The sequence below is a fragment of the Triticum dicoccoides genome, chromosome 5B, assembly GCF_002162155.2.
Source record: "Triticum dicoccoides isolate Atlit2015 ecotype Zavitan chromosome 5B, WEW_v2.0, whole genome shotgun sequence".
Lineage (NCBI taxonomy): Eukaryota > Viridiplantae > Streptophyta > Magnoliopsida > Poales > Poaceae > Triticum > Triticum dicoccoides.
Genome location: NC_041389.1, coordinates 64723014 through 64747199, shown reverse-complemented (window position 1 = coordinate 64747199; position 24186 = coordinate 64723014). Strand labels below are relative to the sequence as shown.

The window sequence follows — 24186 nt, the reverse complement described above, 5'->3', positions numbered from 1 at the left end:
GTTGTCTAAGTTTGTCATCGGAACTAATTAGCGCAGCCTGTCTAGCCTTTTTGAACAAAGATTGCACACGGTATGGCAGAGAAAAGCACTCACCAAGCTGTTGGGGCTCAGTTACAGTATCTGTTACAAGAAGGGCGCTGAAAATGGTGCAGCTGACTCACTGTCATGCAGGCCGCACTCTGCATCTGAAACACTTCCTGAAGTTTTGGTTGTGTCATCGGTTCAGCCAGTTTGGCTCACAGAAATATTGGACAGTTACTTAGATGATCCTTTCTGTGTTGGATTGCTGCAACGACTAGCTACTGATGCTGAAGCTGACAAGAAGTTTTCCTTAAAAGCAGGACTACTTCGTGTGGATAAAAGCATCTGGATTGGCAATGTACCTTCCTTGCATCAAAAAGTCATCAGTGCTTTCCATGATAGCCCGGTAGGTGGCCATTCTGGTTTTCCGGTCACATACAAACGGGTTCGTCAACTTTTCCGGTGGGCTGGTATGCGAGGGTTCATCAAACGGTTTGTGCGTCAGTGCCTAACTTGTCAACAAGCTAAGCCAGAGCGCACTCCCTACCCTGGGCTTCTCCAGCCGCTGCCTGTCCCCAACATGCCGTGGGAAATGGTCACCATGGACTTCGTGGAAGGATTACCTACTTCTGGAAGATATAATTGTCTTATGGTGATCATTGACAAGCTGTCAAAATATGGATACTTTGTTCCGCTGCACCACCCTTTTACTGCCCAAACCATTGCTGAGGCCTTCCTGAATTCAGTTTATAAACTACATGGGATGCCGTTGTCTATTGTGTCCGATCGTGATCGTATCTTTTCCAGTCTCTTTTGGAAGGAACTCTTCACCAAGTCTGGAGTCATGATGCGAATGAGTTCTGCGCGCCATCCTCAGTCTGACGGCCAAACAGAGCGCATGAATCAGCAGGTTGAGTGTTTCCTTCGTTGCTTCGTCAGTGCTCATCCATCTCGTTGGGCTCAGTGGATACCGTTGTGTGAATTTTGGTATAACACTAATTGGCACTCAGCTACTGGCTCCACTCCGTTTGAAATCATTTATGGGCACCCTCCACGCCATTTTGGGCTGACGGCTGATGATGCAGTCCAGCCTGAAGACCTTCAGCAGTGGTTGACGCAGCGCCAGGTCGTCATCGACTCAGTCCGTCAGCACCTGTTGCGTGCTCAACAGCGCATGAAGGTTCAAGCCGACAAACACCGCACTGAACGCACCTTTGCTGTTGGTGACTCTGTCTTTCTGAAGCTACAGCCTTACCTTCAGTCGTCAGTCGCTCCTCGGGCCAATCACAAGCTAGCTTTTAAGTACTATGGCCCTTTCAAGATCATTTCCCGGGTGGGAGAAGTCGCCTACCAGTTGGATTTGCCTGTTACCAGTCGTGTGCACCCAGTGTTTCACGTTTCACTACTGAAGCGTGTGTTGGTGCCGGACTGTCAGGTTCATTCTCAACTGCCGCCTCCTGATGCACATTTGCAAGTCCCTGAACAGGTGTTGCAGTAGCGGGTGGTCCGTCGCGGCAATGATTCGGTCGTCCAAGTATTGATCCGATGGAATGATTCTACCGAAGACATGGCCACCTGGGAGGACAAAGAAACACTCAAGCAGTTGTTTCCTCGTGCGCCGGCTTGGGGACAAGCTGTTTCTAAAGGGGGAGGAATTGTCAGCGATCAAGCACCTCCAGGCGAACCGGCGACGCGAGAAGCAGCAGCTCAAGCTCCAGCCAGGCCTCGTCGCAAGCCTCAGCGGCCCGCTAGGCTTGCTGGGCCTGAATGGGCCTAACTCTCTGTAACGACTACATATGCGTGTGTGTGTGAGAGAGTGGGTGGGGGCAGGCGGGCAGAACGGCTAGAAGCCGGGACATGGCACGAGCGTGAGGCTCAGGGACTCGATCCCCTTCCTCTCCGATCCCCAATTTGTAATCTGAATGCTCGAACTCCGCCATGATTGATGAGTAAAGAGAGTAGTGTTGACAAGGTCCTCTACCCAAGGTGAGTCTCCCCAAACCTACCTTGTCTGATTATTTCGAGGCGGGAGCATGGAAGTTGGTTCAGAGAAAGAAGAACAAGAAGCTGGCCGCGGCGGCGGCGGTGCCGGCGCCGGCGGCAAATTGGCTGAGATCCGTGCAGCACAGATCCAGCGTTTGAATTTCCTGTTGGGCTCTGGTGGGCCTTATGTGGATGCTATGGCTGGGGGCCAGTTTGCTGATGGGTGTGAGGCCCAGAAATTGCCGGTACAGAGTGGCCGAGGTTAGCTGGGTATGAGGCCCAGGCTAAACCGGACGCCACATCTATCGCGAACACCGGCCCGTGCATGCGTTCGATCGATCGTCGATCACACTGCTCGTTATCGCCACTCCCTAGGGTTCGTCATCGCTGTGCGGCACCTAGCTTCGCTGCGTGCGGTCCCGAGTGAGCAACGTGAATTCCTCCCCTAGCAGTCATGGCTCGATGGGGTGGGGCTGCTCCGCCAGGTCTGAAACCGCCGGTGGCTGCCGGGACTGTGTCGGCTGGCCGTGGTGGTGGCGTTCAGCTGGTTTTGAAGCCTCCTGTGGCCGCGGGATCTGTACAGGCTGCTGCGGGTCGTGGAGGTGGTCCTCTGGGGCCTAGGCCGATGGCGTCTGGGCTGGTCGTTCCGGCGCCCGCGCTTGCCGTTGCGGGCCATGTCAACATGCAGGGGCCGAGGCCGCCACCGCTCGGAGCTGCCGTGGCGGCACCCCGCAAACAGGCGCAGGTGCATGGGCAGCAGCCGCGGGCTGCACCGCCGCCACACTTCGTTGAAAGGCCGCCACAAAAACAGGCAGGGCCGGTGCAGGCGCACGCACCTCCGCCTCAACCTGTGCATGCAGGCGATGGAGGCGCGGGACATGCTCGTCTACCGGTTAACCGCGGGGGTAATGGACCACCTCCGGGACAATGGGGTGACGATGACTATGATGCTTATGGTGATGGTCAATATCGTGGCTCGTCGTCGGCGGGCGGTGGGCGTGGCTATGCTTGGCAGAGTGATGGTACTACAGGATGACCTTTTTATGCCCCCCAGGAGGTTTCGTTAAAGGGGCATCTGGCCCAGATCACCAGTAGAGAGGTGGATACCGAGGTCATCGTGGGGGTTGTGGTGGTAGGAACCGCTACCGCCAACCTCCACCGCCTATCGTGGTGGATCCGACGACATCTTCAGAGGTGCCCGCTTCCGGACAGGCGCCGGAGTTGCCCGGTCAGGTTGTCGACGCGGTGACAGCGCTGGCTAATGTTGTGGTGCCGGTGCCCATGACTGAGACCTTGGTGAGGGTGCTGTCAGTGCCGCCGACAAGACAGAGGCACATAGAGCTTCAAAGTGGGCTCGTAAAAAGGAGAAGATGATGTGTTATCGATGTGGTGAGAGGGGGCACTTTATAGCTGAATGTGTGACTGAGTTATGTGATACTTGTCTAAAGCCAGCGCATGACACGAGGGAGTGTCCGATACTATGTGATCAGATGCCGAGTATTACCATTTATGGAGTTTATTGTGCCGAGTTGATGTTTTTTGAGTCTCCTAGTGCGAGGGAGATCCCAGAGGAGCCCCAGAGCACCACCACGGGGATTGTCAAAGTCACAAAAATTGATGTGTCTGAGGCTCAGATTATGCGGAGGCTCAGTGAGTTAGCTCCAGGTAATTTTCAGTGGGAGCTTATTCGACTATGGCCAATATGTATAAGGTTGATTTCCCTACAACAGAGGACTTCGAGCGTCTTCTAAGTTTTGGGTTGTGCAGAGTACCTGGCACTGAGTGCATCCTCGAGTTCCATGAGTCGAAGAGGGTTGAGCCACAGGGCAAGCCTCTCACTCAGGTCTGGTTATGTTTCTCGGGGGCTCCCTCGAAGCCGCTTCCGGATGCTTGGGTTGCTGCTAGCTTGGGGATACTGGTCGGGAAGACCGAGAGGGTGGACATGGCCTTTACCCGAGCCAACGGGGTGGCCCGACTATTGGGGAACGCAGTAGTTTCAAAAAAATTCCTACGCACACGCAAGATCTATCATGGTGATGCATAGCAATGAGAGGGGAGAGTGTAGTCCATGTACCCTCGTAGACCATAAGCGGAAGCGTTATGACAACACGGTTGTTGTAGTCGTACATCTTCACGAATAGATCGATCCTAGCACCGAAAGTACGACACCTCCATGATCTGCACATGTTCGGCTCGGTGTGTCCCACGAACTCTCGATCCAACTGAGTGTCGAGGGAGAGCTTCGTCAGCACAACGGCGTGATGACGGTGATGATGAAGTTACCGACGCAGGGCTTCGCCTAAGCACTACAACAACATGACCGAGGTGGAATCTGTGGAGGGGGGCACCGCGCACGGCTAAGACAACTGTCAACTTGTGTGTCTATGGGGTGCCCTGCTACGTCTTGAGCTTGCGTTGGTTTTCGTCGAAGAGGAGAGGGTGATGCAGCAAAGTGTAGCGTAAGTTTTCCCTCAGTTTTGAGAACCAAGGTATCAATCCAGTAGGAGGCTCCTCAAAAATCCCACGCACCTACACAAACAAACTGAGAACTCGCAACCAACGCAATAAAGGGGTTGTCAATCCCTTCACGGCCACTTGCGAAAGTGAGATCTAATAAAGATAGTATGATAAGATAAATATATTTTTGGTATTTTATAATATAGATGCAAAAGGTAAAGATGCAAATAAAGGTAGATTGAAAGCAAATATGATAAGAGATAGACCCAGGGGCCATAGGTTTCACTAGAGGCTTCTCTCAAGATAGCATAAGTATTACGGCGGGTGAACAAATTAGTGTCGAGCAATTGATAGAAAAGCGCATAGTTATGAGATTATCTAGGCATGATCATGTATATAGGCATCACGTCCATAACAAGTAGACCAGCTCCTGCCTGCATCTACTACTATTACTCCACACATCGACCGACTCCTGCCTGCATCTAGAGTATTAAGTTCATAAGAACAGAGTAACGCATTAAGCAAGATGACATGATGTAGAGGGATAAACACATGCAATATGATATAAACCCCATCTTGTTATCCTCGATGGCAACAATACAATATGTGTCTTGCAACCCTTTCTGTCACTGGGTAAGAACACCGCAAGATTGAACCCAAAGCTAAGCACTTCTCCCATGGCAAGAAACACCAATCTAGTAGGCCAAACCAAACTGATAATTCGAAGAGACTTGCAAAGATAACTCAATCATACATAAAAGAATTCAGAGAAGATTCAAATATTATTCATAGATAAACTTGATCATAAACCCACAATTCATCGGATCTCGACAAACACACCGCAAAAAGAGTTTACATCGAATAGATCTCCACAAGAGAGGGGGAGAACATTGTATTGAGATCCAAAAAGAGAGAAGAAGCCATCTAGCTAATAACTATGGACCCGTAGGTCTGTGTTAAACTACTCACAACTCATCGGAGGGGCAAGGATGTTGATGTAGAAGCCCTCGTGGTCGATTCTCCCTCTGGCATAGTGCCGGCGAAGGCTCCAAGATGAGATGTCGCGGATACAGAAGGTTACAGTGGTGGAAATTGTGTTTCGTCCTGCTCCTGGATGTTTTCGGGGTACGTAGGTATATATAGGAGGAAGAAGTACATCGGTGGCCGCCCGAGGGGCCCACGAGACAGGGGGGCATGCCTTACAGGGGGGCGCGCCCTCCTATCTCGTGGGAGCCTCGGTAGCTTCTTGGCTTGCACTCCAAGTCCTCTGGATCACGTTCGTTCCAAAAATCACGCTCCCGAAGGTTTCATTCCATTTGGACTCCGTTTGATATTCATTTTCTTCAAAATACTGAAATAGGCAAAAAAACAGCAATATGGGTTGGGCCTCCGGTTAGTAGGTTAGTCCCAAAAATGATATAAATCTGTAAAATAAAGCCCATAAACATCCAAAAGGGGTAATATAATAGCATGGAACAATCAAAATTTATAGATACGTTGGAGATGTATCAAGCATCCCCAACCTTAATTCCTGCTCGTCCTCGAGTAGGTAAATGATAAAAAGAGAATTTTTGATGTGGAATGCTACCTAGCATAATTCATAATGTAATTTTTTTTATTGTGGCATGAATGTTCAGATCCAAATGATTCAAAATAAAAGTTCATATTGATAAAAGAAATAGTAACACTTCAAGCATACTAATCAAAGTAATCATGTCTTCTCAAAATAACATGGCAAAAGAAAGTTCATCCCTACAAAATCATACAGTCTGGCTATGCTCTATCTTCATCACACAAAATATTTAATCATGCACAACCCCGATGACAAGCCAAGCAATTGTTTCATACTTCAATAATCTCAAACTTTTTCAACTTTCACGCAATACATGAGCGCGAGCCATGAACATAGCACTATATGTGGAATAGAATGGTGGTTGTGGAGAAAACAAAAAAAGGAGAAGATAGTCTCACATCAACTAGGCGTATCAATGGGCTATGGAGATGCCCATTAATAGATATCAATGTGAGTGAGTAGGGATTGCCATGCAACGGATGCACTAGAGCTATAAATATATGAAAGCTCAATAAAAGAAACTAAGTGGGGTGCATTCAACTTGCTTGCTCACGAAGACCTAGGGCACTTTGAGGAAGCCCATCATTGGAATATACAAGCCAAGTTCTATAATGAAAAATTCCCACTAGTATATGAAAGTGACAACATATGAGACTCTCTATCATGAAGATCGTGGTGCTATTTTGAAGCACAAGTGTGGAAAAAGAGATAGTAGCATTGTCCCTTCTCTGTTTTTCTCTCCTTTTATTTTTTTCTTTCTTTTCCCCTTTTTTCTTTGGCCTATCTTTTTTTTCTTTTTGGACTTTCTCTCTTTTTTCTTCTTTTTTTTCTTTTCTTTTTTTTTTCTTTTTGTAAAGTCCGAAGTCTCATCCCGACTTGTGGGGGAATCATAGTCTTCATCATCCTTTCCTCACTAGGACAATGCTCTTATAATGAAGATCATCACACTTTTATGGATTTACAACTCGAAGCTAGAACAAGATATGACTCTATATGAATGCTTCCGGCGGTGTACCGGGATATGCAATGAATCAAGAGCGACATGTATGAAAATTATGAAAGTGGCCTTGCCACAAATACAATGTCAACTACATGATCATGCAAAAAGCAATATGACAAAAGTAATGTGTGTCATATGAACGGAATGGTGGAAAGTTTCATGGCAATATATCTCGAAATGGCTATGGAAATGCCATAATAGGTAGGTATGGTGGCTGTTTTGAGGAAGGTAAATGGTGGGTGTATGGTACCGGCGAAAATTGCACGATACAAGAGAGGCTAGCAATGGTGGAAGGGTGAAAGAGTGCGTATAATCCATGGACTCAACATTAATCAAAAGAACTCTTATACTTGTTGCAAAAATTTAGAGGTCATCAAAAACCAAAGTACTACGCGCATGCTCCTAGGGGGGTGGATTGGCAGGACAAGACCATCGCTCGTCCCCGACCGCCACTCATAAGGAAGACAATAATAAATAAAATTGTGCTCCAACTTCATCACAAAGCGGTTCACCATACGTGCATGCTACGGGAATCACAAGCTTCAACTCAAGCATTCTTTAAATTCATAATCACCCAACTAGCATGACTTTAATATCACTACCTCCATATCTCAAAACAATTATCAAGCATCAAATTGATCATAGCATCCAATTCACTTTCTATGATAGTTTTTATTATACCCAACTTGGATGCTCATCATTCTAGGACCAACTTTATGATCATAGCAAATACCATGCTGTTCTAAAAGACTCTCAAAATTATATAAGTGAAGCATGAGAGACTAGCAATTTCTTCAAAATTAAGAAACCACCGTGCTCTAAAAGATATAAGTGAAGCACTAGAGCAAAAACTATCAAGCTCAAAAGATACAAGTGAAGCACATAGAGTATTCTAGAAAATTCTAATCAAATAGGCTTCTCCCAAAAGGTGTGTACAGCAAGGATGATTGTGGTAAACTAAAAAGCAAAGACTAATATAATACATGACGCTCCAAGCAAAACACATATCATGTGGCGAATAAAAATATAGCTCCAAGTAAAGTTACCAATGAACGAAGACGAAAGAGGGGATGCCTTCCCGGGGCATCCCCAAACTTAGGCTTTTGGCTATCCTTGAATATCATAGGGTGCCATGGGCATCCCCAAGCTTAGGCTCTTGCCACTACTTATTCCATAGTCCATAAAAGCTTTACCCAAAACTTGAAAACTTCACAACACAAAACTCAACAGGAAACCTTATAGGCTCCGTTAGTGAAAGAAAACAAAACCACCACATAAGTTACTGCAATAAACTCATTCTTTATTTATTTTGGTGTTAAACCTACTGTATTCCAACTTCTTTATGGTTCATAGACTGAATTACTAGCCATAGATGCATTGAAATAAGCAAACAACACACGAAAAACAGAATCTATCAAAAACAGAACAGTCTGTAGAAATCTGTAACTAACGCAAACTTCTGGAACTCTAAAAATCCTACCAAAATAGGAAGTCCTGGAAAATTTGTTTATTGAACAGCAGCAAAAAGAATCAACGCAAAATCACGTTTAACAAAATTATATTCGTGTGTGCAAAGTTTCTGTTTTTCAGCAGAATCAAATCAACTATCATCGTAGGTTATCCTATAGGTTCTACTTGGCACAAACACTAATTAATAGATAAAAACACATCTAAACAGAAGGTAGATGCAAGATTTATTACTAAACAGGAGAAAAAACAAAAAACACAAAGAAAATTGGGTTGCCTCCACCCTAGCGCTATCGTTTAACGCCCCTAGCTAGGCATAAAAAGCAAAGATAGATCTAATGAGTGGCATCTTTGGCACTAAATTCATAAGTAGAACGCATGATAGATTCATAAGGTAATTTGACTTTCTTTCTTGGAAAGTGCTACATGCCTTTCTTTAAGGGAAATTGGAATCTAATGTTCCCTTCCTTCATATCAATAATCGCACCAATGGTTCTAAGGAAAGGTCTACCAAGAATAATAGGGCAAGAAAGATTGCAATCTATATCTAGAACGATAAAATCTATGGGCACCAAACTTCTATTTGCAACAATAAGAACATCATTGATCCTTCCCATAGGCTTTTTAATGGTGGAATCCGCAAGGTGCAAATTTAAAGAGCAATCATCAAGATCATAGAAACCTAGAATATCACATAAAGTTTTCGGAATCGAGAAAACACTAGCACCCAAATCACACAAAGCAAAACACTCATAATCTTTAATTCTAATCTTTATAGTAGGTTCCCACTCATCATTAAGTTTTCTAGGTATAGAAACTTCCAAATTAAGTTTTTCATCATAAGATTGCATCAAGGCATCAACAATATGTTTGGTAAAAGCTTTATTTTGACTATAAGCATGAGGAGAATTAACAACGGATTGCAACAAGGAAATACAACCTTTTAAAGAGCAATTATCATAATCAAATTCCTTGAAATCCGAGAGAGTAGGTTCAATATTATTAGAAGTTGAAGATTCTCCAATCTCACTTTTACCAAATTTAGCATCAAGATCTAAAGACTCCGAATTTTTGGGACGCCTTCTAGGCAAAGTTGATTCATCATCACTCCCATAATCATCAAAATTCATATTGCAAAACATAGATCTAATCAGAGACACATCAATAACTTTAAGATCCTCATCATTATTTTCATGTAGACTAGAAGAACACGCTTTTATAAAGCTTTCTTTTTTAGCACACAATCTAGCGGTTCTTTCCTTGCACTCGTCAATGGAAATTCTCATTACTTTAAGAGACTCATTGATATCATGCTTAGGAGGAGAAGATCTAATTTTAAGAGAATCAACATCAAGCGAAAGTCTATCAACGTTTCTAGCCAAATCATCAACTTTGAGCAATTTTTCTTCAAGCAAAGCATTAAAATTATTTTGAGAAATCATAAATTCTTTCACACTATTCTCAAAATCAGAGGGCATCTTATTAAAATTACCATAAGAATTATTGTAGGAATTTCCATAATTATTAGAGGGATTACTAGGGAACGGTCTAGCATTAAAATTTCCTCTATAAGCGTTGTTTCCAAAACTATTCCTACCAACAAAATTCACATCCATAGATTCATTATTATTCTCAATCAAGCAAGACAAAGGCATATCATTGGGATCAAGAGGAGTATTTTTAGTAGCAAACATCTTCATAAGTTCATCCATCTTTCCAATCAAAACATCAATTCCTTCTATAGCATGCACTTTTTTACTAGAAGATCTTTCGGTGTGCCATTGAGAATAATTAGCCATAATATTATCAAGCAATTTTGTAGCATCTCCTAACGTGATTTCCATAAAGGTGCCTCCGGCGGCTGAATCTAAGAGATTTCTATAAGCAAAGTTCAAACCGGCATAAAACTTTTGTATGATCATCCATAAATTCAAACCATGAGTAGGGCAATTGCGAAGCATCAATTTCATTCTTTCCCAAGATTGGGCAACATGCTCATGATCAAGTTGTTTAAAATTCATAATATCGTTCCTAAGAGTGATGATCTTAGCGGGAGGAAAATACTTAGAGATAAAAGCATCTTTGCACTTGTTCCAAGAATCAATACTATTTTTAGGCAAAGACGAAAACCAAACTTTAGCACGATCTCTAAGTGAAAACGGAAATATCTTAAATTTGACAATATTGTTATCCGTATCTTTCTTATTTTGCATATCACACAAATCAACAAAATTGTTTAGATGAGTAGCGGCATCTTCACTAGGAAGGCCGGCAAATTCATCTTTCATAACAAGATTCAGCAAAGCGGTATTGATTTCACAAGACTCAATCATTAAGAGGAGCAATCAGAGTACTAAGGAAATCATTATTATTGTTATTCGAGAAGTCACACAATTTGGTATTATCTGCGCCATGGCAACAAGTAATCCAATACACAAGCAAACAAAAAAACGGCAAGCGAAAGAGAGGAGAAGATTGGGAAAGAGATGGCGAATAGAACGGCAAGGGTGAAGTGGGGGAGAGGAAAATGAGAGGCAAATGGCAAATAATGTAAATGCGAGGGAGATGGGTTTGTGATGGGTACTTGGTATGTCTTGACTTGAGCGAAGACCTCCCCGGCAACGGCGCCAGAAATCCTTCTTGCTACGTCTTGAGCTTGCATTGGTTTTCCTCGAAGAGGAGAGGTGATGCAGCAAAGTGTAGCGTAAGTATTTCCCTCAGTTTGAGAACCAAGGTATCAATCTAGTAGGAGGCTCCTCAAAAGTCCCACGCACCTACACAAACAAACTGAGAACTCGCAACCAACGCAATAAAGGGGTTGTCAATCCCTTCACGGCCACTTGCGAAAGTGAGATCTAATAAAGATAGTATGATAAGATAAATATATTTTTGGTATTTTATAATATAGATGCAAAAAGTAAAGATGCAAATAAAGGTAGATTGAAAGCAAATATGATAATAGATAGACCCGGGGGCCATAGGTTTCACTAGAGGCTTCTCTCAAGATAGCATAAGTATTACGGTGGGTGAACAAATTACAGTCGAGCAATTGATAGAAAAGCGCATAGTTATGAGATTATCTACGCATGATCATGTATATAGGCATCACGTCCATAACAAGTAGACCGACTCCTGCCTGCATCTACTACTATTACTCCACACATCGACCGACTCCTGCCTGCATCTAGAGTATTAAGTTCATAAGAATAGAGTAACGCATTAAGCAAGATGACATGATGTAGAGGGATAAACACATGCAATATGATATAAACCTCATCTTGTTATCCTCGATGGCAACAATACAATATGTGTCTTGCAACCTTTCTGTCACTGAGAACACCGCAAGATTGAACCCAAAGCTAAGCACTTCTCCCATGGCAAGAAACACCAATCTAGTAGGCCAAACCAAACTGATAATTCGAAGAGACTCGCAAAGATAACTCAATCATACATAAAAGAATTCAGAGAAGATTCAAATATTATTCATAGATAAACTTGATCATAAACCCACAATTCATCGGATCTCAACAAACACACCGCAAAGAGAGTTTACATCGAATAGATCTCCACAAGAGAGGGGGAGAACATTGTATTGAGATCCAAAAAGAGAGAAGAAGCCATCTAGCTAATAATTATGGACCCGTAGGTCTGTGGTAAACTACTCACAACTCATCGGAGGGGCAAGGATGTTGATGTAGAGTCCCTCCATGGTTGATTCCCCCTCCGACAGAGTGCCGGCAAAGGCTCCAAGATGGGATCTCGCGGATAGAGAAGGTTACGGCAGTGGAAATTGTGTTTCGTGGTTCCCCTGGATGTTTTTGGGGTACGTAGGTATATATAGGAGGAAGAAGTACGTCGGTGGCCGCCCGAGGGGCCCACGAGACAGGGGGCGCGCCCTACAGGGGGGGCGCGGCCCCCTATCTCGTGGGGCCCTCGGAAGCTTCTTGACTTGCACTCCAAGCTCTCCGGATCACGTTTGTTCCAAAAATCACGCTCCTGAAGGTTTCATTCCGTTTGGACTCCGTTTGATATTCCTTTTCTTCGAAATATTGAAATAGGCAAAAAAAACAGCAATATGGGTTGGGCCTCCGGTTAGTAGGTTAGTCCCAAAAATGATATAAATGTGTAAAATAAAGCCCATAAACATCCAAAAGAGGTAATATAATAGCATGGAACAATCAAAAATTATAGATATGTTGGAGACGTATCATGCCCCCTCCCCCGTATATAAAGGATTGGAGGAGGGGGAGGGTCGGCCCTCTATTTTGCACCCTGGGAGGAGTCCAACTGCCACCGGGAGTAGGATTCCCCACTTTCCCTAGTTGGAGTAGGAGAGAAGGAAGGAGGAGAGAGGGAGAAGGAAAGGGGGCGCCCCCCCCCCCCTCCCTAGTACAATTCGGACCTAAGGGGGAGGGGGGCACGCGGCCTGCCCTGGCCACCCCTCTCACTCTCCACTAAAGCCCATTAGGGCCCATATACTCCCCGGGGGGTTCTGTTAACCCACTGGTACTCCGGTAAATGCCCGAACTCACCCGGAACCATTCCGATGTCCAAACATAGTCATCCAATATATCGATCTTTATGTCTCGACCATTTCGAGACTCTTCGTCATGTCTGTGATCATATCCGGGACTTTGAACAACCTTCGGTACATCAAAACACATAAACTCATAATACTGATCTCACTGAATGTTAAGTGTGCGGACCCTACGGGTACTATGAAGACATGACCGAGACTCATCTCCGGTCAATAACCAATAGCGGAACTTGGATGCTCATATTGGTTCCTACATATTCTACGAAGATATTTATCAGTCAAACCGCACAACAACATACGTAGTTCCCTTTGTCATCGGTATGTTACTTGCCCAAGATTCGATCGTCGGTATCTCAATACCTAGTTCAATCTCGTTACCGACAAGTCTATTTACTCGTTTTGTAATGCATCATCCTGCAACTAACTCATTAGTCACAATGCTTGCAAGGCTTATAGTGATGTGCATTACCGAGAGGGCCCAGAGATACCTCTCTGATACTTGGAGTGACAAATCATAATCTCGATCTATGCCAACTCAACAAACACCATCGAAGACATCTGTAGAGCATCTTTATAATCACCCAGTTACGTTGTGACGTTTGATAGCACACTAAGGGTGGGTTATTTTGCTAGCTTTTTTGGGCTTCCAGAATAAGCTGCCCCCTACCCAGCTTATTCTAGAAGCCCAACCAAAATTTTCTTTTTAGAAGCCTACTAGTCAAGTCTCAACTACTAGGCTTCTAAAAAAATAAATTTGGTTGGGCTTCTAGAATAAGTTAGGTAGGGGGCATCTTTTTGCAGCTTATTCTAGAAGCCACCAAAAGAACTGGCCCTAAGTGTTCCTCCGGTATTCGGGAGTTGCATAATCTAATAGTCATAGAAACATGTATAAGTTATGAAGAAAGCAATAGCAACAAACTAAACGATCATCGTGCTAACCTAATGGATGGGTCAAGCCAATCACATCATTCTCTAATGATGTGATCCCGTTTATCAAATGACAACTCTTGGTCCATGGCTAGGAAACTTAACCATCTTTGATTAACGAGCAAGTAAAGTAGAGGCATACTAGTGACACTCCGTTTGTCTATGTATTCACACATGTACTAAGTTTCCGGTTAATACAATTCTAACATGAATAATAAACATTTATCATGATATAAGGAAATATAAATAACAACTTTATTATTGCCTCTAGGGCATATTTCCTTCAGTCTCCCACTTGCACTAGAGTCAATAATCTAGATTAATTGTAATAATTCTAACACCCATGGAGTTTTGGTGCTGATCATGTTTTGCTCGTGAGAGAGGCTTAGCCAACGGGTCCGCAACATTCAGATCCGTATGTATCTTGCAAATCTCTATGTCTCCTTCCTTGACTTGATCGCGGATGAAATTGAAGCGTCTCTTGATGTGCTTGGTTCTCTTGTGAAATCTGGATTCCTTTGCCAAGGCAATTGCACCAGTATTGTCACAAAAGATTTTCATTGGACCCGATGCACTAGGTATGACACCTAGATCGGATATGAACTCCTTCATCCAGACTCCTTCATTTGTTGCTTCCGAAGCAGCTATGTACTCCGCTTCACACGTAGTTCCCACCATGACGCTCTGCTTTGAACTGCACCAACAGACAGCTCCACCATTCAATAAAAATACATATCCGGATTGTGACTTAGAGTCATTCGGATCAGTGTCAAAGCTTGCATCGACGTAACCGTTTACGACGAGCTCTTTGTGACCTCCATAAATGAGAAACATATCCTTAGTCCTTTTCAGGTATTTCAGGATATTCTTGACCGTTGTCCAGTGATCCACTCCTGGATTACTTTGGTACCTCCCTGCTAAACTAATAGCAAGGCACACATCAGGTCTGGTACACAACATTGCATACATGATAGAACCTATGGCTGAAGCATAGGGAATGACTTTCATTTTCTCTCTATCTTCTATAGTGGTCGGGCATTGAGTCTGACTCAACTTCACACCTTGTAACACAGGCAAGAACCCTTTCTTTGCTTGATCCATTTTGAACTTCTTCAAATTTTTGTCAAGGTATGTGTTTTGTGAAAGTCCAATTAAGCGTCTTGATCTATTTCTATGGATCTTGATGCCTAATATATAAGCAGCTTCACTGAGGTCTTTCATTGAAAAATTCTTATTTATGCTATTCAGAAATTCAGTATCATTTCCGATCAACAATATGTCATCCACATATAATATCAGAAATGCTATAGAGCTCCCACTCACTTTCTTGTAAATACAGGCTTCTCCAAAAGTCTGTATAAATCCATATGCTTTGATCACACTATCAAAGCGTATATTCCAACTCCGAGAGGCTTGTACCAGTCCATAAATGGATCGCTAGAGCTTGCACACTTTGTTAGCACCTTTTGGATCGACAAAACCATATGGTTGCATCATGTACAACTCTTCTTTAAGATATCCATTAAGGAATGCAGTTTTGACATCCATTTGCCAAATTTCATAATCATAAAATGCGGCAATGGCTAACGTGATTCGGACAGACTTAAGCATCGCTACGGGTGAGAAGGTCTCATCGTAGTCAACTCCTTGAACTTGTCGAAAACCTTTCGCAACAAGTCAAGCTTTGTAGACAGTAACATTACCGTTGGTGTCAGTCTTCTTCTTGAAGATCCATTTATTCTCTATGGCTTGCCGATAATCGGGCAAGTCAACCAAAGACCATACTTTGTTCTCATACATGGATCCCATCTCAGATTTCATGGCCTCAAGCCATTTTGCGGAATCTGGGCTCGTCATCGCTTCCTCATAGTTCGTAGGTTTGTCATGGTCAAGTAACATGACTTCCAGAACAGGATTACCGTACCACTCTGGTGTAGATCTTACTCTGGTTGACCTACGAGGTTCGCTAGTAACTTGATCAGAAGTTTCATGATCATCATCATTAGCTTCCTCACTTACTGGAGTAGGAATCACTGAAACTGATTTCTGTGATGAACTACTTTCCAATAAGGGAGTAGGTACTGTTACCTCATCAAGTTCTACTTTCCTCCCACTCACTTCTTTCGAGAGAAACTCCTTCTCTAGAAAGGATCCATTCTTAGCAACGAATATCTTGCCTTCTGATTTGTGATAGAAGGTGTACCCAACAGTCTCCTTTGGGTATCCTATGAAGACACATTACTCCGATCTGGGTTCGAGCTTATCAGGTTGAAGCTTTTTCACATAAGCATCGCAGCCCCAAACTTTAAGAAACGACAACTTATGTTTCTTGCCAAACCACAGTTCATAAGGCGTCGTCTCAACGGATTTAGATGGTGCCCTATTTAACATGAATGCAACTGTCTCTAAAGCATAACCCCAAAACGATAGCGGTAAATCAGTGAGAGACATCATAGATCGCACCATATCTAGTAAAGTACGATTACGACGTTCAGACACACCATTATGTTGTGGTGTTCTAGGTGGCGTGAGTTGCGAAACTATTCCGCATTGTTTCAAATGAATACCAAACTCGTAACTCAAATATTCTCCTCCACGATCAGATCGTAGAAACTTTATTTTCTTGTTATGATGATTTTCCACATCACTCTGAAATTCTTTGAACTTTTCAAATGTTTCAGACTTATGTTTCATCAAGTAGATATACCCATATCTGCTCAAATAATCTGTGAAGGTAAGAAAATAACGATACCTGTCATGAGCATCAACACTCATCGGACCGCATACATCAGTATGTATTATTTCCAACAAATCTGTTGCTCGCTCCATTGTTCCGGAGAACGGAGTCTTAGTCATCTTGCCCATGAGGCATGGTTCGCAAGCATCAAGTGATTCATAATCAAGTCATTCCAGAAGCCCATCAACATGGAGTTTCTTCATGCGCTTTACACCAATATGACCTAAACGGCAGTGCCACAAATAAGTTGCACTATCATTGTTAAATTTATATCTTTTGGCTTCAATACTATGAACATGTGTATCACTACTATCAGGATTTAGTAAAAATAGACCACTCATCAAGGGTGCATGACCATAAAAGATATTGCTCATATAAATAGAACAACGGTTATTCTCTGATTTAAATGAATAACCGTCTCGCATCAAACAAGATCCAGATGTAATGTTCATGCTCAACGCTGGCACCAAATAACAATTATTTAGGTCTAAAACTAATCCTGAAGGTAGATGTAGAGGTAGCGCGCCGACGGTGATCACATCGACTTTGGAACCATTTCCCACGCACATCATCACCTCGTCCTTAGCCAATCTTCGCTTAATCCGCAGCCCCTGTTTCGAGTTGCAAATATTAGCAACAGAACCAGTATCAAATACCTAGGCGCTACTGCGAGCATTAGTAAGGTACACATCAATAACATGGATATCAAATATACCTTTCACTTTGCCATCCTTCTTCTCCGACAAATACTTGGGGCAGTTCCGCTTCCAGTGACCAGTCTCTTTGAAGTAGAAGCACTCAGCCTCAGGCTTAGGTCCAGACTTGGGCTTCTTCACTTGAGCAGCAACTTGCTTGTTGTTCTTCTTGAAGTTCCCCTTCTTCCCTTTACCCTTTTTCTTGAAACTGGTGGTCTTGTTGACCATCAACACTTGATGCTCCTTCTTGATTTCTACCTCCGCAGCCTTTAGCATTGCGAAGAGCTCGGGAATTGTCTTATCCATCCCTTGCATATTATAGTTCATCATGAAGCTCTTGTAGCTTGGTGGCAGTGATTGAAGAACTGTGTCAATGACACTATCATCAGGAAGATTAACTCCAATGTGAAGGTAAAAGAAGCGGAAGATGAAAATATGAATATGAAAGAGAAAAAGAAGCAAAATAAAAAAGAAGGTGATAAGGAAAAAGAGGAGAGTCATAAGACCTCTAAGAAGATGGCTAAGTACAAGGACGAGAAAGAGAAGAAAATGAGAGCTAATGAGAATAAATAAATTAAGGAGGAGGGGGTCGGAGGGAAAGGGACGGAAATGAGAAGAAGGTGAAGGCACATAAAGAAAGAGAGGAGGCGAATGAGAATGAGAAAGAAGAGAAGGAGCAGCTAGAAAATAAGAAATATATTGAGGAGCAACAAAAGGAGATAGATGAGCAGAAGGGAAGGAAGGAGAGTGATAAAGGGGAGGAAAGAGATGAGAAGGACCATAATGACAATATTTTCTGCCCTCAATTCTAAAGGACGATTTATCCATGGAACAAGTGGTTGGTTTTCTTGATTCATAAAAAAATTAAAGTGACTAACTCATGTTTGGTGGTCCATTTTTATCTACCATATTTGCATGATCGTTGTCAAGATTCTCTTTTCCATTGAGGTCCACTTTAGGAACGGTGCTTACTAATTTGACAAAGTTAAGATTGTACATAGTCTTTTTCATCACAATTTTTGTTCGAGTAGTTATTGATATGTTTCAAAGATGGACTATACTGTGTTTCCTGACTTTAAAAATGAGTAAAAGAGAGATAACATATACACACATATATTAGTATGTTATATCCTAATATAATCTGCTTCATGAAAGTTGATATTATTCGTATTTACTGTTTTGTAGATTGTAAAGAAAAGACACACATGTAATATTTCCCCCAAAATATAATGCATGTTTGGACAGGGGATTGCACCCAACCCTGGCATTAGTTCAGATTGATTATTTACACCACTAGCTATCACCCAACTCTTGAAATCAATCTCCAAGACTACTATCGATCATGTCACTAATAAAGGGCTAGAATTGATCACCTTTGACGGGTGTCGGGCCCATCACTAGTCTGTTGAGCTCGACATGTGTGTGTGTATATATATACAAATATTCTTAGACATTGATTAAATGATAACATATGTTGTAGCCAATTCCACTGGACTTCCACAAATACTTGGAAGAGTATACCAGAGTGGTTTCCCTGAGAGTTCCAAGCGGGAACAAATGGCAAGTAGAGCTGGATAAAATGTCTGGGGAGCTAATCTTTGTGCGTGGATGGAAGGAGTTTCTCTCAGACCATCGCGTCGTGTATGACTGCCTGCTGGTATTCTATTATGATGGGCAGTCATAGTTCTTAGTGAAAGTGTTCTTGCCATCATTCTGCGAGGACCCGTACGCGTTGCTCGACCATCCACAACACATGGATGCTGCCATGGCCATTGAGGATGAGAAAGGGCACACGTGCACCAATGCAGATGGTGCCCCACAAAATGATGATGATGATGAAGAAGAACCAACCTCTGAAGAATATGAAGGGGGCGATGACATGAGCATCGATGCAGATGACACTGTTTCGCAAGAGGAAGTGGAAAATACATTCTCAGAAAGTCCAGATAAGAAGGAAGAAAGTGAATGGCGCATGTCCTGCAACGACGCAGTGGAACCATCGCAGCAACATGAGGAGGATCGGTCCAAGATCAACCGTGCCCCTGTCACTAGGTAAGACGATGGTTTTGTGGTCAAGAAGAGGGCTAGGTCCAGGAAGGCTGATGATATCATAGTAGAACTGGACCGATCAAACAAGCCCAAGGTTGCGGAGAGGAAAAGACCTGAAGCCCCACCTTGTGATTTGGCTTCTGAGAGAGAAGCATCAAGTGACGGTTTAGCAGGTAATTAAGAAGAATCCTCCCATCGATCGATCTATTTCAAAGTGGTAGTACTTTTTTCATATGTACTGATATGATATGGCTTGATGTTGTAAAATGATTTATTTGCACTTGGTAATGAGCTAACATGTGTCTGTGTGCACATTGAACTGTAAGCATAATCGGAGCATCGTCCACCCAAGAAGTCCAAGGCTGATAGGGCAAAGTCTCCATCTAGAGAATGATACATCCCAAATGTATCTACTTTTCCAAACACTTTTGCTCTTGTTTTGGACTCTGATTTGCAATTTGAATGGAACTAACCCGGACTCATGTTGTTTTCAGCAGAATTGTCATGGTATTATTTTTGTGCAGAAATAGAAGTTCTCGGATTGAGCTAAAATTTATGGAGAATATTTCCAGAATATACTGGAGGGCACCACCCAGGAGCCACAAGCTCAGGGGGCGCGCCCACCCCCCAGGGTGCGCCTGGTGAGCTTGTGGGCCCCTGGAGCCTCCGGCAACCCTAATTCCAACTCCATAAGTATCGTCTTGCGGAGAAAATCAGAGAGAAGGAATCATCGTGTTTTATGATATGAATCCGCCGCCACCTCCTGTTCTTCATCGGGAGGGCTGATCTGGAGTCCGTTTGGGGCTTCGGAGGGTGGAAATTGTCGTTGTGATTATCATCAACCCTTCTCCATCAACAATTCTATGATGCTCACCACCAGGAGTGAGTAATTCCTTCATAGGCTTGCTGGAAGGTGATGGAGTTGGATGAGATTTGTCATGTAATCGAGTCAATTTGTTAGGGCTTGATCCCTAGTATCCACTATGTTCTGAGATTGATGTTGCTATGACTTTTCTATGCTTAATGCTTGTCACTAGGACCCTAGTGCCATGATTTCAGATCTGAACCCTCTATGTTTCATGAATATATTTTATTTCTTTGTCCTATCTTGCAAGTTGTATGCACCTATTATGTGTTATGATTCGCATACCCCAAGGTGAAAAAATCGGGATTCTTTACGGTGATTACTATAGTATGAGGAGTTCATGTATTCACTATGTGTTAATGCTTTGTTTCGGTTCTCTATTAAAAGGGGGCATTAATATCCCTTAGATTTCCTTATGGACCCCGCTGCCACTGGAGGGTAGGACAAAACATGTCATGCAAGTTCTTACTATAAGCACATATGACTATATACTGAATACATGCCTACATTACATTGATGAATTGGAGCTATTGTGTATTGCTCTAGGTTGTGATTTTTATGTGATGAATACAATCCAACAAAATTATCCATCGTTGATCCAATGCCTATGCTTTTCTCATATTGGTCTTTGCTAAGTTACTTCCGTTGCTGCTACTATTACAATCACTACAAACTACTAGTGTTACTGCTATTGTTCCTATCACTATTGTTATTGTGCTACTAAACACTTTGCTACAGAAGTAAAATTTCTAGGTGTGGTGGAATTGACAAATCAACTGCTAAGGCTCATAAATATTCTTTGGCTCTCCTTCTACCGATCAATAAATTTGGATGAAATACTACCCTCGAAGACTGTCGCGATCCCCTATACTTGTGGGTTATCAGGACTCGGCTTCAAAGGGAGGACCACCAAGTGTCACTTTGAAAGGTAATTAATTAAGATTAACCCTCCGATCCATTGATTTCAAACTAACTATTCTGATGGCTTGATGTTGTAAAATGATTTATATGCTCTTCTTTGATCTGAATGTATATGCTCATTTTCATCGGAATTTATATGCTCTTGTTATCAAGCTAACATGTACCTGCTTGCACATCGACTGGAAGAAGAACTGGAGCCTCGTCCACCCAAGAAGTCTACTGCTTCAGCTTCTAAAGGAGCATAATCAAGTAATAGTTTGGCAGGTAAGTAAGACGAAGCCTCCAATTGAGAATCGATTTCAAAATAAGTAGTGATGTTTTACGTATATATTTGTTTGAGATGGCTTAAATGTCAGTGTCAGTTTTGACTCTACTAGCTAGATAGTGATGTATTTTACATTGTAAAATGATTCCTATATATGCTCTTGTCATCGAGCTAACTTGCACAAATATATGTAGTTCCTACAGGTATATTTGCACCAGAATCCATGTGCATGGACTTAACCACGTTGCACAAATCTTTTGGTAACAAGCATGCACCGTAGAGTCAATTCCCGATGTTCAACAGGAGTAATGGTGAGACCCAACATGGCACAGGTAAATATTCTTTCTTCCCTCCTGTAAGGGTGTGGTTCTATCACACTATACCACTGATTAGTGAATAGAACAAAATTTGAACAGAACTATCTTCATAATTTGCATCTTGTTTTATACTTAGTTATCATCAAGGTTCAGAGAAGGCCGGAATTAAAGTTGCAGAGACGTCGAGTAACCCAAAGGGACAAGGAAGATGCCATGAACAGGGCATGGAGGTTCCAATCCAAGAGGCCCTTCGTGATCAAGGAAATGAAGCAAACCGATGTCTATGCCTTGTACTTCATGGTAATTAATCAAATTCTTCTCTGCATACACATATTCTAAAACTGCATTGCTCGCTTACTGGTCGACTTGGGACACCGTAGATCATCCTAGACATGTTCGTGAAAAGTTTCCTCCCAAAGGATAGCAAGAAGATGACGCTATGGGACCCGCAGCGAAGCCGTGGAAGGTGTTGTACGAGTACACTGATAGCGAGTGTCCCCACGTGGCATTCAACGTCGGCTGGGGTGCGTTCGCCATGGAGAACAACATGGATAAGTGGGGCGTGTGCGTGTTCGAGCTCCTGGACCATGACTACAACATCAAGCTGCACGTCTATAGGGTCATGCTGGAGATCACTGATACGTCCATTTTGCATCATGTTTTTATGTTGATATTTATTGCATTATGGACTATTATTACACTTTATGATGCAATTCTCATGCCTTTTCTCTCTTATTTTGCAAGATTCGCATGAAGAGGGAGAATACCGCAGCTGGAATTCTGGACCGGAAAGGAGCAAATCTGAGATCCCTATTCTGCACAACTCCAAATGTCCTGAAACTTTACAGAGAATTATTTTGGAATATATTAAAATAATATTGGGAGAAGAAATACCAGGAGGAGGGGACCCACCAAGTGGCCATAAGCCTGGGGGGGCTGAGCTTGTGGGCCCCCTGGCCAGCCTCCGGTGCCCATCTTCTGCTATATGAAGGGTTTTGAGCTAGAAAAAATAGAGATAAGACTTTTGGAATGAAGCGCCACCGTCTTGAGGTGGAACCTAGGCAGAAGCAATCTAGGTCTCCGGCGGAGCGATTCCATCGGGGAAACTTCCCTCCGGGAGGGGGAAATCGAAGCCATCGTCATCACCAATCTTCACCAACATGTTCAAACCCTAGTTCATCTCATCTCATCTCAAACCCTAGTTCATCTCTTGTATTCAATCTTTGTCTCAAAACCTCAGATTGGTACATGTGGGTTGCTAGTAGGTTGATTACTCCTTGTAGTTGATGCTAGTTGGTTTAATTGGTGGGAGATCATATGTTCAGATCCTTAATGATATTCAATACCCCTCTGATCATGAACATGAACATGCTTTGTGGTTAGTTACTTTTGTTCCCAAGGACAAGGGAGAAGTCTTGTTATAAGTAATCATGTGAATTTGGTATTCGTTTGATATTTTGATGAGTTGTATGTCGTCTTTCCTCTAGTGGTGTTATGTGAACGTCGACTACATGACACTTCACCATGATTTGGGCCTAGGGGAAGGCATTGGGAAGTAGCAAGTAGATGATGGGTTGCTAGAGTGACAGAAGCTTAAACCCTAGTTTATGTGTTGCTTCGTAAGGGGCTGATTTGGATCCACATGTTTAATGTTATGGTTAGATTTATCTTAATTCTTCTTTCGTATTTGCGGATGCTTGCGAGAGGGGTTAATCATAAGTGGGAGGCTTGTTGAAGTAAGGACACCAAACAAGCACCGGTCCACCCACATACCAAATTATTAAAGTAGCGAACGTGAATCATATGAGCATGATGAAAACTAACTTGATGATAATTCTCATATGTCCTCGGGAGCGCTTTTCTTTATATAAGAGTTCGTCTAGGCTTGTCCTTTGCTATAAAAAGGATTGGGCCACCCTGCTCCACCTTTCTTACACTTGTTACTTGTTACTCGTTACGAATTACCTTGCTACCAAACTATCTATTACCGAAAATTTCAATGCTTGCAGAGAATACCTTGCTGAAAACCGTGTGCCATTTCCTTTTGCTCCTCGTCGGGTTTGACACTCTTACTTATCGAGAGGACTACAATTGATCCCCTATACTTGTGGGTCATCAATCACCCCTGCGTCCTCGCCCCAAAACATCGTCCACAGGGTTTGTGCATAGCCCTTTGTTTTTGTTCTAGTAATATCGTTGATGCTGGAGGCGCGTGTTGGTGACCATTTTGTTGAATTATTATCAGATCATATTACTTGGGGAATCGTGTTTGTGACTGTTTTATTGGATATTGCCTTTCGTTAGTTTTCTTGTCGTGGCAATTTCAATATATTGTTTTTGTTGAAGTAATATTGTTGATGATGGAGGAGTGT

General features: G+C 42.9%; 1 pseudogene; it reads left to right on the top strand.

Moving 5' to 3' along the window:
* Positions 1-2054: 2054 nt before the first annotated feature.
* On the top strand, positions 2055-24036 carry LOC119309085 (annotated as a pseudogene).
* The last annotated feature ends 150 nt before the right edge of the window (positions 24037-24186 follow it).